Source organism: Helicoverpa zea, chromosome 10 (genome assembly GCF_022581195.2).
Source record: "Helicoverpa zea isolate HzStark_Cry1AcR chromosome 10, ilHelZeax1.1, whole genome shotgun sequence".
NCBI classification, from domain to species: domain Eukaryota; kingdom Metazoa; phylum Arthropoda; class Insecta; order Lepidoptera; family Noctuidae; genus Helicoverpa; species Helicoverpa zea.
In genome coordinates, this window is record NC_061461.1 from 7,926,514 (window position 1) to 7,943,348 (window position 16,835).

Sequence of the window (16,835 nt, forward strand, 5' to 3'; positions counted from 1 at the left end):
TAATAATTCAGGGATTAAAAGGCAATTCACACGTCACGTCATTGCCAAATCCCGTCAGAGTTGACGTGAATAAATATTGTTGCATACATTTTGCACGATTTGTGCGGTTGCAGTGATCGACGCGATTCCGTCACGTTTCGGTCGACGATCTCGTGACGTGTAAATATACCGAAAAGGACGGCCAAATTGGGATTTACAAGGATTTGTCTTTAGTGAACTTGCGTAGAATTCCCAGCGGTTTTTTGGGGACAGACTTTCGCGAATTGGGATGTAATATGTCGACTATGGTCCACATTGATTGATATTCGTTTCTTGTTCTAGAGTTTTTAGTCACTAAATCTGCATTCTTTGCATCTGACTGTTATTGCTATAAAAATATATTTATGCAGCTTACCTTCAACAAGATTGCGAGTGCATTTCGTCTCGATCTGCAAAAAAAGAAAAGTAGCTTATAGAGAGTCGTCTTCAACATAATTTTCGTTAAGTTATTGTACATCATAAAAAAATTGATCTAGACAAAAACTGACTAATAAAACCTGCAATAAAACTTACACTGAAATAAAAGAAACCGAAATCCAATAGAAGTCGATTGCAAAGCACTCTACAGTGGCTTATAGCTACATCGGCAACCAAAAAATGCTTTTTATGGTGCACACGCCACTGACTTTTGCTTGAACACAAACGCACCGTTCTTTGACTTTCAAATAAAGCTTTTCAATAAACTCAGTCGTCAGTCCACTGGACAGAAAACCTTTGGTATTTTACTGACGGACGTAAAATTTTTTTCAGTGTTGATTTTACGCGTGGCGATGGAATCTGAGAATTTAAATAAATTTTTGGGTATTTGATGTTTCCGACGCATGCCTCTTGGCATATAATTAGTAGTGGAAGTTTAGTACTTCGGATGATGAAAATGAATATTTTCGATTAAGACAACTGGTCTAGTACATTATGTGCAGGTGAATTGCTTACTTTTAACCACAAAATAGTAGAGTAAATATAAAGAAAGAAGGTTATAGAACCTTTTGGTAATGGATAAACCCATAAATTATAATTACGTATAACATGCATTGACTTATACACATGCACATAAACTATAAATCATACGGTTGTTTAATTGTTTATAACGACGGATAAAGCCCACTTTAAATTTTTAACACATTATAAATTATGCAACGGCGAAACCCTTTACCACAGTCCATAATGCATTGGCCGAGTAACAGTCGATTAACTCTCGAATCACAGTAAAAGCTTTCCTACTGAAATCCCAACACAATATGTTTTACACTACCATCGGAGTCCCTTTCCAAGTCTCATACTTATCTCCATTTATCACAGGAAGCAATAAAGACGCTAGTAGCAAATATATTTGCGTCTTACTCCCGTATATTGTTGCTAATGATACAGTTCACAAATAAAAGGGAAGCTTTTAGAAATTGTGGACACGTTCTTATATTGTGAGCCACTTAATAGCACGTGTTTATTTCGTTTTTTGACAAATCGTTCCGAGAGCTATTGTTGCGCATCGTAAGTGGGTACGATGAAACATAAGGTGGATTGAATCGATAAGAAACCGCTTATGTGACGATCAAGTTAAGAATGTGAATGATCTTACGGTGGTTTGCGCCATTTAGCTATAACGATAACCAAACCATAACCTGTGTCAAATGGGCAATTTCAAGGCTGGTTATGGTTTGGTTATCGTTATATGGTGCAACTCACTCTTACAGTATCAAGATTTCTGTCAGTGTTAATCCAAAATATTTTTTCGAATGCTTACTCTTATTTCTTACTTTACCTATGTAGGTATATAAAAGTATATGTTTACTTTGCATGACACCACAATATGACCCGTATATAAAAGTCCCCTTCGTAAAGTGAGTTGAAGCAAGCCACAAAATGTTTACAGCTCATTACGTTCCACCACATTTTGTCGCTCACGTGTTTCATATAATTTTCCATACATTGCGTTATGGCAGTACATTGTCGCGAATCCCCCGATGCATGAACGATTAATCAAGATGAACATAACGTAGGACGATATATTACTTAAGCCTGTCTGCTTTTACAGAAGGAATCGGTAAAGTGGATTACACAATAATACAGTCTGCGTCAAGACCGCCGTCACAAATCACCGATCCTCTCGAAATATATATAGAGAGTTGCTACCCAATTGCTACCAGCTACCATTAGTTGCTACCAATTGCTACCCTCGTGGTTTTGAAGATATTTAGCATCCTAAGGTGACAGCCATTCTGATATCAGGATGGCTGTCTCTTTTCCCAGTGTGAAGAAACGGCGCAAAAGTATTGAGTTTTTTTTTCACCCAGAGTTGCTACCTAATTGCTACCCTCCTAATTCTGGAGGGTAGCAATTAGGTAGCAACTCTCTATATGTATTTCGAGAAGATCGGTGATTTGTGACGGCGGTCCTAACGCAGACATAATACAAGCTTGTTTTCAAATGTTGGCACGGGTTACGATTTGTTTTTGTACTGCTGATACAGTCGAGAGAAAAGTTTTGTTTGTTCAAGATTTCTATCGCAATAGCTGTGAACTGGCTGATAGAGTGCACTGCTGAAGTTAATGTATGTTACTTTTTAAATCATCAGAAAATATATTATACTAGTTTCTTCCACGGCTTCGCCCGCGTAGAGTTCGGTTATATCGCGATATATATTCCAAGAGAATTCTTCAAAAGTCCGGGATAAAAACTATCCTACGTTCTTTCTTAAGGTCAATTCTATCTCTGTACCAAATTTTATTAAAATTAGTTCAGTGCTTTAGACGTGAAAGCGTAACAAACAGACAGACAGACAGAGTTACTTTCGCATTTATAATATTAGTAGGGATTTTTTCTAATAGCGTGACATAATGAAGTAGAGTGAAGTTGTTTGTAGCCAAGAGGTATAGTATATGTACGTACCTCTATAATAAATCGAAGTGCACCATCTGCACTTTTGGTTACTTGCTTTTTTTTTCAACCTACTTCAAGAATCTAACTACCACTGATTGCAAGCTAGTCTTGGCAAAGTATCATTAGCGTCGGCATAACATTTTTTTTAATACGAGCGCTTCCGAGCAACTTAAGTACTTTCGTAAAAGCAATTTTGTTGAAAAAAGTAAACGTACATTAATTTTATCAAAAGACATTAATAAAGCCTAAGGAAATTAAATAAGGAACATTTTTTAAGGTAAAGTTTTGTGTACAATATTGTGAGCACGATAATAAAGTAAAAAAAGAAAATAAATTATATTACGTACCCAGAGAATTCACGGGGGAATACTTTTTGGTATATTTAATATGCCCGTACAAGAACTCAATCCATAACAACTTCATAATTTTGAGCTTTTAGCAATGAATAATTTTACTAAAATACTTTTCTTATACACGCATAGAAATGTCATAGTAATTTTCAAAAGAAGAAGCATTTCGCCTGACCTAAATAACAAATTGGTGGCAAAACTGAAAATTCATTGACAATTCTTCTTAATTTGTTAATAACATACTTAGATAAATATAAATTTAACAATTAAAATGAGGTACAAAGATTCGGAGAGTGAAATATTCCTAACGCCGATTTTCAGGTATCAAAATGTACAACAAACTTCGTGCTCATATATTACATAAGTGTGAGGTTGTAGACTCAGTTACACTATCTTAAGTAAATCGGTCGGCAGACAGACGCAAGCGATGAGCTATCAGGCGTTAGGCTGTCTCTACGTGCTCTGCGAACCATAAGGAGGATTGAGATGAAACGGTCAAACATCCAAGTATTGACCGCAAAATAAACTTGAGTCACTGTTAATAAGCTTCAATGATCAATGAAATGAAAAAATGATCGGTAGATTATGTAGTTATAGTTATCGTTTAAGTGCAAATTTCAATAAGCGATCTATCTGTTGTTTTGCCAACTAGAGATAGGTATTTGAAATTACTTGTATGGAGCTAATGACACAATTCTATAGCTAGTAAGCAAATCAACTATATAGTAGGCAAAATATTGGAAATGGCCGCAAGTCTATTTCTTCCCAGATCGATTTTGAGTTTTGGTATTTTTACCAATGTAGTTTTTCAAATCAATATGACTATCTATTACTCCAACAGTTACAAAAAAATAAGCTAGTTCTTAGTATACCACTTGCAAACGATTAGAAATCTAAACTCGCGAAATGAGAATTACTCAACTAGTATGAAATAGACATAAAACTTCGTTTCTATTTGCAGAAATAAGTTAAAGTTTATTTATAAATCACTTACTTGTATGTGAGTTTAATTACGGTTTTTAATTCATTTTTTCCTTGCTGTGCAATATACAGGTATTTTTAGCAGTTAGAAAATCTTGTTGTACTTAGGTAGCCTTCTAGGAAAAACAAACCGTAAAAAAATAATTTTCTTTTAGTAAGTAGATATCTAAGTTTATTAATTGTATTTAAATGTGTGAAACTGTCTGAAATCTCTTTTTGTGCGCTTTTTGCCCAAGTTAAAACAATTTTATCTATTTATTTTAAGTATTTGCTTTAGTCACAAATCTGTAGTAGCTACCTGTGCCCATCTTTCCCTTATGGTAATGACAATATAATAGTTAATACACGATCACCAAACAGTTTATTACTAATGATGTGTCATAATGTCAAATCTAATGGAAGGGAAGCGCTATTATGGACTATCGGGGAATTTCCGACGGCTGGTGATATTGATTAGGCTAAGATTATGTATATTATATTATCTTATATCAGACGTAAAAGATAATTATACCTATTAAAAATAATAATTTATTACTCTACCCACATATAACTACCTAATACTCTTCCAAATATTATTTTGAGCAAACAGCAAATTCACCTCGTTTTTAAAATCGAACCTTATAAAACTATTTTTCTAGTTCGCATTAGGTGTATCCTCCGAACTGCGGCTCAACTATCTTCAAATATCTTTTGAGGCAAAACTTCAACAAAAGGGAACTTTGAAAAATAGAATCGACAATCTCTTTGATATTTCTCTCGTTATTTTATTTTTCTGTAGTACCGCATCAATAGAAAGTTTCCATCGTTACGTATAAAATTTGGAAGAACTAGCTACTTATGGAATTAACTTCGATTCTGTTTTCCGCTGGTATTTTATTCTATGTTCTAAGTAATTGCTCTGTTTCAGATGAAATATGTTTAGGCCTTGTGTTACATGGGAAAATTGTAAGCAAAAAGTTGGTTATTTTTTCACAAAATCTCCTTTTATTAAACTTCACAGTGATATAGATATAGCTTACTCATCAAGATAATAAAAATATTGGTTGGTTTCGGTCTGAGGACGGCACTGAAGCTGGCCATAAAAAACTCTATAAAGCTATAAGTAGTTATAGTAGCACTCATATCAATTAATATTGACGAAGTTAATCGAACTAAAACAGATTATACAACATGATAGATTGAACAATATCTAGAATTGTTAGATCGGTTCGCCCTATCGAATGGAAACTAGAAGCCAATGTTTATAATTACGCTGGAGGCCATGTTATGTAAATTGCCATACGGGTATTCGCAAAGCAATTAGATGCAATAGTTTCAAGTGTGGACTAACCAACTACTACTACTAGTGTGTGTGTGTGCGTTCTTTTTTTAATGTGACGTGCCAGTTTGAGTAGTGCTTAAAGAGTTAATAAGTAGGCACTCTTCTGTTTCGAAATTTGTGGAAAGTTTGTTCCCAGCAAAATCACATAGGAAGCGGTGAAATGCGGATGTTTTTGGGGGCTGTTTTATAAACTTGACCTTCAAAAAGTGCTGATTTAGGTATAGCTTCCTTTTTTCAATGTTTTTCTAAAACACCGTAGTGGGAATAAAATGAATAGCTGTTAGTAAAAAAGACGACCCTTTGACTCTCTTGGTTAAGTGTTTGTGTGTGTTTAGGTTCAATTTGCAATTTCCATTAGGCGCTATCCGAAGGTCAAGGAACACATTAGCGCCTAAACCTCACAAACTCTAGCCATCATCTGCTTATCTATCAGGTACAAAAAACAGCATAAACGTAAGTACACAAAAAGGGGATCTGACCCAGATCCTAAATAGTGAGTTTTTGTAAAGAAAGCTGTACGAGGCATCATTACTAACAGCCGACGTCAATTTGCACGCTCGCTCGAACGTTCTTCCATTTATACTGGAACTTACAGACTAAAGATCACCTAAGATAAAAAAATATTTTGGATACAGGTGAAAACGGTGATAGGAAAATACGTTCAAGAGCACACTGCAAACTTTTAGAACGCCGATAGTTATTTTGGGTTCCTAAATCAATGTGAAGATGAATGGTTCACACGCACATTAAAAAGATGAGGTTTTATGAGGATTTATCCAGTTTCAGACCGACTGAAAAATCAATTGTCGGCCGACTGTTTAGGCCGACTGTGCAGTGTGCTGTTAAGATCACCCAAGAGTAAAAAAATATATTGATTAGGTACAGGTAAAAAGGTGATAGGGAAAAAAACGTTTAAAATGGACTTCCATATACCAAATTTTCATCAAAATGTAAAACTAAATGTAGTACAAAAACTAGTTAAAAAAAGTATTTGTAAAATCCAGTGATTTTGTTACACGTGAGCTATGCAATACGATAGTTTTTGAATTCGAATTGACAGGTGGATGTTATCCATTTGAAAAACTATCATGTATGATAAATTGTATAAATCAAAATAAAAAAGTTTTTTATTTAATATTCCGAACCAACAACGTTGCCATATTGGAACACTTTTAAAATATATTTTTTTGTGTTGATATTTTTTTCATAAAAAAGCAAAAAAATAAAAATACCTACTCAAGTTACGAAAATCAAAGTATTTTACCCGTGCCTAGTTTTGATGAAAACAAAGTTAAAGAAAAAAATTAAACTTTTATATCATAACTTCTGCGAGGCACAATATTAAATCGTTTATAGTTCAGGTCAGGTCAACCTACAAAGCCTTCCGTGACGCCATAACTAATGATTTGAAATAGTAAGCTACAAAGCAGAAAAAATAATTGGATGATTATAAACTGGTAGAAGCACGCAAAGCAACGTTGTATTAGAACATTCTTTGATGAAAGTAATCAACTGCTTAATGACTACTTATTTTCCGCCTTATACTGTAGAAGCAAAGAGCTTTTATAATTTCATCCTTACTTATAATTTGTACGATCGTTCGGTCTGAATTATTCATCAAATAATTGTTGACAATTTCGATCATTACCGTCTCTGCGTCTGTCCTTAATTCGTGCTTCGCTGCATAGTATCAAGCAAAGTCGCTTTTTCTGTCCCTATATCCTCGTGTCCCTTTGTACACTTATATCTTCAAAACTACGCAACCGATTTTCATGTGGTTTTTTTTGAGAAAGGTTTATATGTGTAGTAAAATACATTAAATATAGGGGAACTAATGTTATACCATGCCAAGCCGGATCGGATCGCTAGTCTATAAATAAAACAACAAAATACATCAAGTATGATATTACCTACTTTAGGTCCAAAAATATATTTTCGAAAAACTCACTCGGAGTAAACCAACCCGCAAAACGTGCCCATACTTCTGAATTCCATTTGAGCATTAAACTAGCGCGACAGATGCCTAGTTAAAAATGCATCAATCCTTATTCTGTCAGAGTAATTATGTAACATGCCAACAGTATTTCATATTGTTATTAGTGAATAAATTATGTAAACTTTATTCATGTTGAAAAATATAGAATCCTTTGTTTTTTTTTTTTTGCTTTTATTAGGTATATGTATATTTATCTTATCACTTTGGAAAATCACAAAAAATAAACAGGTAACTCGTGTGCAGTGACCGTAGTCCAGATTCTACAGTACATTGCCAAAAATGACCACATAGATTTGAATACATTACATTACTCCTATCCCACAGCGGGAGGAGGAAATAAAAAAAAGGTCACATACTATTTAGAGTTAAAGAAGCAGAAAAAATATTACTTAAATATTCAAGTAACGAGTAACAGGAATGCATTCGAAAAATATTTTAGTATCCTTTTCAGGTTTCCAGATAAAAGTAAAATATCTAGATATAAAGGTAGGAATCGCGACCAAGGTGCGAGACAGTTTGCGGGAATTCTATTACCGTGCAATATTTTCCCCTTTATCAAGTTTGTAGAAAAGCTCACGTATGATCTAAATAACATTATGGTATGAGGATTTTCGCTGTAAAATTTCAAGCGCTAGTTTGATGCGGAGAAGGGGTAATTTTAAATTGGTATAAAGCTTCTTGTAGGTAAAATATAATATCTTGTAAACTAAAACAACGTTTTAACAAATATGAAATTGGTGGTCCCTGTTATATCAGAGCTATTATCGCATTTATAATATAATATAACACTTCGCATATATTATGTAGGTATTAGGCAACGAAGTCAGGATTGCAGAATATCTCATAACAGAATCAATACCTGATCTCAGTACATAGGAAATAATTACAACAATTACCTTGATTTCACCAATTCCTGGTACTCCTAACAAGAACATAAGTTTGGGAATTTAACTGAACTACAAGCCGTACCTACTAGACATAGTTCGGAATCTCGACTGTAGAACTAATTAAGTGAATCAACCTCAAACACAAGAATGAAGCTTTGAAACTTGTAGAAATTATCCTTATCATCACTTTTGTTTAAATTGCATTAGATAAACGAAAATAGGAAACGCTAAGGAATATTAGCCAGATCTATTCTCATGATTTTAATTAAGCATACCTATTTAACAGTTAGTTCTTCTTAGAAACAGTTTTTTTTGTCTAAAAATGATGTACATAGGTATAGCCAACTTGCACATTGGACTAATTCATAATTTTTATTGTAGTAAATAGATGTAATTTAATAAAGAAAATAATAATATGTTTGTTTATAAGAACCAATGATTTTTATAACAAATAATCTGTTTAGTTAATTTCTAGGTTACAAAATAAATAATTTCAGCATAGTTTGAAAGCTTTGCCAAGTTTGTTATTCTGTCTGACTATATAATTTAAACGTAATTTAGACGCAATCTCATGGCTACGTCTGCTCTACAAAATTAGCTAGACTGGAGATGTCAAAAAGGAAAAAAATAATTACAGTTCAAGTACTAATAGCTGCCTAGAACGAATATATAGATTACTTAGAAAAACACTTCAAGACTGTTGTTTACGATTTTCTTTCTCTATTTTTGGAGTTTACGGCGTTTGTTTTGTCATAATAAGGAGATTCAGAATTGACATTAATCCTTATTTTTTTTAATATATAGGGCTTTTTTTGAATAGTTTTGTCAGGTTTTATTTAGGTTGTCATTAATTAGTTAGTAACAAAAAATGTGTACAAGTGTAAAGTATTAAGGTTATTAAAATATACAAGAAACAAGTAAGTTATTAGTAAAATAACAAAAAATATCGACCCAACTGAATTGAAAAATATTTTACGCTGCATATAAAACACTGACTCTAATATTGAATATTAAAAGAAAATTCCAGCAACTCAGGTACACTATCCATGAATCGTTCAGGAGCTTTTGAAATTGTAAATTCCTCTTGCTATTAGCCTTTCAAATATGGCCTAATTAGCGACCCACTTAATGAGTAGGCAGCAACCCTAATTTCTTCTCTACGTTGCATTAAATGAGCTTTACTTAGCTGACAATTTAATTATTACGCTTTAAAATGCCAGTTTTATTATTAAAAAATAATTTAAAGCAAGGCATTTTTTAATAAAATGTTTGATTAAAATACCAATTCACTTTCATATAAACTTTACTTAATTCCGCAGGTGCCACTGAACTCCACGTGTGAGATGCAACAAACCTCAGACGTTATAGGTGCAACAAATATTTGTTCTCTGCAGTGATGAGACCGGCAAGACCCAACGCAAAGGCTAATTCCACTACTATGCCAATCTTCCTGACATTTGCATAAGACTACCGCCCCATACCTATGCATTCACAGCGTCTTCAAAATTAGAGCATGTTTGTATTCACTACGGCACCGTTGCATCGAAGATCCTTGACCATATACAGCAAATACCGGTTCAAGAATTTAATAACCTCTTGTCTTAGAATCAGTGTACGCTTTATAAGGTATAGCTTTAACTTCCGTATTGATTTATTGTCAAAAAAAGCTAAAAGCATTTGATATTTCTTTTTATAATTTTTGTTGTAGGTTTGGTATTAATTTCAGGATACAATTATTAGGTATACCTACGTATATATATTTCAGTCTGATTGCGTAATATACTCACAATCAGACTGTGAATAATATTAGCATCCACATATCGATACGTAATTCTTTAGGCACCGCCGACGCTTTTGACGCTCTTTCAGAATTCTTATTCGATGAAACTCCATACACGTAATAAGACATTCTGAGAGCCTTTGATTGCCAAAATGTGACACAATTAGGCTTTTATATCAAAAATAGTCCTTGAAGACGCTAATTGAGTTTTATTTTTTGCGTCAAGGGCAAGGAATGTTCGTTCACATACATATAATACTGGTATGGAGGACTGATCATCACTACCTATATCTTAAAAGGATTTGAGGCTCCTTTTAGCTCCTCATGTGTCGTTTTGTCTCGCTTTCATCTGTATACCAATACCTAGTTAATTTATGACTGCATACAAAACTAATAAGCTTGTGCAGGTGCTACACGTCTAAAATTATCAACAATCATAAGCAATAACCAGTTACGTGTTCTTAGTGTTATAAAGTAAACAAATTCGTATTTTGCCCTCATTTAAAAGGCTGAGATTTGCTTCATGGTGGTGCTGACTCAATAACGCGTAAAAAGTCTGTAGGAAACAGAGCCGAGTGGAAAGGGGGGATTATCGCTGACTATCCCATTGTAACTCTTCAAGCTTCTGAACAGCAGCTTTAATTAAAAAACGAGTTAATGCGAGTGCACTTAGTGCTGTAATAAGTAAGTGTACATAGCATTTTGATACTTTTGTCTTATAAATTATTCGGCACCTCGCACTTCTATCTTAGTTATAAGAAACATTGTCCAGTTAGTAGGAATCACGGATAGACTCAACCGCATTACGCGAATATCAACCATAAAATAAATGCTTAGAGTACATATTCAATAATAAATTCAACTCGCTTTTCATAGTATATCTTTGTAAACCATTCCAAATGCTGGCCACACAGTGGTCATGCTTCATTGAAGTCGAGCATTGTAAAAGCAAAAGGCGATTTATTAGTAATTTCTCAGTAGCAGGATGGTGGTTCAGAATTAACCTGGTGAAATTATAATCTTCCATTTACATAAGTACACTCAAATACATAAATAAATGCTTACCGTCGATTCAATTCTGAGAACGAATTGTTACTACAAGCGGGTAATAATGTCTGAAAATAAACTACGCTAACATTTCAAACACTTATTTTTCCACGAACGTACATATTCAAACAAACCTCATTTTGTTTCAGAACAAATCAATCTCGAGCTAGACGATGACTGTGTAAAAGGAAAAAGACCTTGTCATTTACATGTTACATAACTTGTCTTCGAGTTGACTTCAATTGGCGAATGTAAGCGTTACTGAACCTTTGTTCCTTTATTTCTTTCTTTCGTGTAACGTGAGTCGAATAAGTACGACTGTACAAACTGTTTTTTTTTTCTGTTCAATCTCTTCTCTAGAATTTATTTTCGAATTAGATAAAAATACAGATAGAAAATCGTCTGAAAGGCTCTATGGAATCCTGAATAAATAAATCTGACGGCAGCGGAGTTATTTTCTATCTTGAACTATCAATCGTTTGGTACTCCGCCAATGCAAATGTTTATAAGAAATATAAAATATTTCACACAATAAATCTCCGTATTTTGGTGTTCCCTACAAAAGCATACCGTGTCAATGTTTACCTATCCATTGACAAAACTCAAACGCGACAACAGGAAAGCTATAAATCAAACAACACAACAGTATGTTAGCAACAGATTGTACAGAATATAAACACCGTTTGACGATTCCACTTGTGCGTGGATTGTCAGGCCCCTGCTTCAGGGCAAAGGTCCCAGGGCTGCGGGATTGTTCAAAAGAGTTACCGCGGCCCTGGTACATAAAAGGCCTACGAAGGGACATGGTGGGTTTTAGTCAGTAAGAGTCTGACACTCCCTCACCGCTGCTAACCCACAGCGGGATAGTTGTCATTTGATAATTTCCCATCGGAAAAAAGGGCAAACTATCTAGCCATACTTTTATATAGTTGACACCATAGGTACACTACTACATTACCCTTTGTGTCTTGCAAAAACAAAAAACGTTCGCAGGCATGACAGCGAAGTGCATCCGATTTTACGAATTAATTCGATTTTCACAATCGATTATACCGCTCGTAAAATTTTTATTCATATCGATGGCAACGCTAGGACACTTCAAAAGTTTCAGTGGATATATGAAAGTGCACTTTGGTTTTTCTCTTTCAGGATTACTAGGCTGGAGTAAAAAGCTATTATTGAATATATAACGCTCAAAAGAAGGCCATAAAAGGCATCAGAGAAAAAGTGTAAAAGGTAGGCTTTTCCATTTTTTAACCGACTTCCCAAAAAGGAGGAGGTTATCAATTCGGCCGGTATGTTTTTTTTTTTTTTTTTTCTATGTATGTACATCGATTACTCCGAGGTTTATAGACCGATTTACGTGATTCTTTTTTTGTTCGACTCGGAATAGCTGCCAGTTGGTCCCATAGTCATGAGGTCAGGATCTGATGATGGAAACCCTGAGAAATCGAGGGCAACCTTCGAAAGTTGTAGGCATACATAGGGTAAAAACTTGATACTCAGGTGTATGCCTAAAAGCACTATTCAACAGTGAAGATTTGGAGCTGACCTGATGATGGAGACCAGAGAGGGCCGAGGGAACTCGACAACTGAATATGTAAACTACCTCGTGTTTGGGCTTAAATTATTTGTATTGACAAGACCTTTGCAACAGTGAAGGTTTGGAGCTGACCTGATGATGGAGACCAGAGAAAGTCGAGGGAACTCGACAACTGAATATGTAAACTACCTCGTATTTGAACCTATATTCTTTGTATTGATGAGAACTTCCCACTTAGGTATATGGATATTGACAACTATTCGTATCACTGAAAATCTGTAAATAAAAAACTTTTTTACAAAAAAATTAAACCGACTTCCCAAAACACTAAAAAGCAAAAAAAAACTAATTTTAGGTGCATCGGCCTAGAAGTCGGTGGCAAAATTAACTTAGTAACATCCATTAGACACCGACTTCTAGGCCGATGCACGAAAATTAGTTTTTTTTTGCTTTTTAGTGTTTTGGGAAGTCGGTTTTTGTATGGCTTCTATTGTCAATGCCGAATATCAACGACAATGTAGTGAGGTTTCAAATTCTTTCACGTTCATCAGTTACGCACTAGAAATATTTTGAGTTAATTTTGCCAGCCCCAACATAGTCATCCACGACTCAGATAGAAAAGAATTCCAGACAAATGGTTCTCAATATTACTTTTAGCCGTCAAGTGAAATAATGATGTGTAATGAAAACTCCGAAGGCCACGTACGAATATAGGCGAATAAAATTACATTTTATTGAACAAGAATATGGTACCTATATTATTCGTGTGTGGGATTTTAGGGTCTAACAGAGTTCCAATAGGTTAGGCTCTGTCTGACAAATGAAGCTGAATAACGAAATTGATGAACTGTGGATTTACTCAAACGTTTTGGGTAGCTTTAATAAACACGCTTTTACGCACATAGGAAGGTCGTATAGGCCTGAAAACGTCAGTTACCTATTTAATTAAACATGGCGGTAAACCAAGCTTTTGTGATAAGTACACAATATAATTTACTACCAGTTCGCTTTGCAACGCTTTATAAATAAACATAATAATTCCAAACGATTCGGTTTAATTTTTGTTTTCCTCGAAATTTCACCTCAGATTATACAAAATTGAGCAAAGCGTTTCTACTTGTTTTATTTATCAAGTATGGAATTTACCGCATGCATTTTACACAGTTTTCTTATTCATTGTGTAAATATTAAATGATGAACAATCATTTATTCGGCCGTTAGTACCGACATCATCAAATTCATAATTAATTAATTTGAAAATTAACTTCATTCAAAATGTGTTAAGTGTAAGTTGTTCCTTGTTTTTCCTAAGAAGAAACACAGTCTTTCCAAACAAGTAACATTTCCCAGCCATTTAAAGTGCAACAAAACAAAAACTCAGTGAATTGAATTGCTAAAGTGTCAAGACAATAGTCCATTTCTCTTAGTGGATCCTTATAACCTGAGAGAATGAACTGTTGTCGTATACCGTTTGCATTATACCATTTTAAAGCAGCTAGTTAAATATTGGACAACGTCACGACGTTGAGAAGTTCACATTTTCCTGGAAAATATTCTTTAGTAATAAATTGCGCAGAACAGAAACTGGTTAATACCCTTCCATTTTACTTACCCACATTTATTACAGTAAATATAATTAGTAAAGTAACCTCAATCAAAACGACGTTGCTTATCAGTAAGTAATTTTGTAAAATTATACAAAACAACCATTACATTAAAGTAATTTTTCAACCACAAGATCGCATTGATTAGTTAACTTTTATTGAGACACTGAAAGTCAGGTGCGCTCAACATAGAAACTTATAATTAGTTCCAAAAATATCATAAAATTATTGCAAATACCCATCTAATTTCCCGAATACGCACTATGACCATAAAGTAAATGTCTTGTCGCGAACGTTAGGCCGTTTCATCGAAGTTAGGAATGCTATCACGTGTGTGTAATACCCCTTAATTGTACTTCGGCGGTCGTTACTTTTTATTGCTCCTAACTGTTCTTAATTTCTTTCGCTCCTTCTATTTCTCTTCAACTAAGTCCAGGGATCACTAGGACACGAATGACCATGGCGGTGAAAGGCTCTGTAATTTATAGTTTCTCATAAAAAAGAAAGATTTATTCGCCAGCTCTTGGTCGGCGCAGAAATCTTTGTGGCCCGGTCACATAAGTGTTATAATATCAGAATTCATGTATTCGGTTATAACCGTTATTCTTGCAAAGGATGACAGTATCAGGCTTATTTTTATGTTGGCAACTTGAACTATGACCGATATTGGTCATCTGTCGAGATATTATGACGTATGAAATGTTTGGAACGTTCTTATGGCTGTGAACTCTCTCGTTGGATTTTTAGATCCATTTTAGTGTCAATGGAGTTATATGACGCAATTTTATCTTTGTTCAAGAACAATAAAATTGCTAAAGAAAATATGAAAAGTTGTACCCAAATCGCACACTCGAGAATGTGAAAATTATTTCTTATCCCAAGTTGCTCGTGTCTAAGTTTTAACAAGTCTAGAAAAAGAAATAAGAACAAAAGCGTAGATTTCTTTTACTATGAATAATATATTCATTGTTTGATACAATGCATTCTAAAGTCATCATAGGACTTTAGTTTCCTAACGAACTTTCACTTTAATCAACCTAGCCAAGATCCCAAAAAAACATTACAAACGATAAAACTCATTTACTACAAATTAGTTTCTTACTAAGACGAACAGATTTGTTTTCGGGCAATAAAAACTTTTTTCATAGCATTCCTTACTTTATATCTGTTGATAGCACACTACGGTAAAGGGTAAAAGTCCTACAAATCTCCAAACACATTGGGAAAGTTAAGGATGTTGATGTTTTCTTTAGGAACACAATTCCATCGGATGTCACGAGATGAGTACAAAGCCTACACGCATTCCTGAACAAACAACGGTTCTTCGCTAACATTACCGACTTTATTCGAGTAGGTAAGGGGAGTTGCACAAAAAATACTCGTGGATAATGTATGTATACTGTAAGGTATAAAAGATACAGTGTTAGATAGAAAAACTACCTAAAGGAATCGATTGCGAGAATATTTACAATTATTGATGATTTATAAAATAAATAGGTATTTTTTGTAATTTAGCACTCGAAAAGTCGTTCTTGAAAGGCATTCGGTTCAAGTGTTTAGTTAAATAACATTTAAATTATAAATATCCTGCTGTTTTAAGGAAATATATGGTATTTAATTTACTACTGAATATAAGGTACTTACTTTCTTTTATACACTGATTTGTGTACTGTTAATTAAAATAACAAACCATGCATTACTTTGCCTAAAGTGCAATCTCGATTGATCTAGACTAATGAATGTGTGTAAATAGAACAAAAAATCAGTTTGCATTGTGAAACCAGCCTACAGCCATAGTTGAACGCAATACCAAGCGTGCCGAAGTGAAGCCCAATAAAACGTTATTTGCTTAATTCATACCATCCAGTGTTTAATTAAATGCGTTTTTCATACTAAATAGTCACGTTCAGCTGTGTCTACGAATTAGAATTTAATTGAACCGTCTACTAATTTGTTGCAAGGGAATATTTTACACAGTTTAAGAAGGCAATTTTCGATGCTTCGGATTTGTGTAAGCAGGGTGGACAGACATTTTAATTTGGAGACGGCTACATATTTTTTCCTTAACTGTTGGAACTTTAACAATGTAAAGAAATAATTTTGCAAAAATGGACCAAATTTCTTCATAGTTAAGAGCTCATCACGCCAAGTTTCATCTAACTTGGCGTGATTAGCAAAAGACGTTTAAATCGAATGTTACGCAAGTTTGTAAAACACATATCTACTCAATACGTAATTATTATTCTCGTGAAGATAAAATTGTGGGTCTCTATTTCACAACGCAGCAAAATAATATATCTTTGATTAAACCAGTCTCATCGAATGTGAATAGGTATACTTAAAAAAAACGTAGATACATCAAAGTAGGTATATAAAGACCATATCGGTAACGACCACCTAAAACCCGAGC

The 16,835-nt window shown here is 34.2% G+C and overlaps 1 protein-coding gene across 1 annotated transcript in view; it reads right to left on the reverse strand.

Annotated features, from left to right (window-relative positions):
• LOC124633860 (alkaline phosphatase-like) overlaps window positions 1-16,835 on the reverse strand; it is a 97,997-nt gene that overhangs the window by 67,568 nt on the left and 13,594 nt on the right. Inside the window, exon 2 of the mRNA XM_047169227.1 lies at window positions 395-428. The gene's annotated coding sequence lies outside the window, so the exon portion shown is untranslated. The remainder of the gene's footprint in view (window positions 1-394; window positions 429-16,835) is intronic.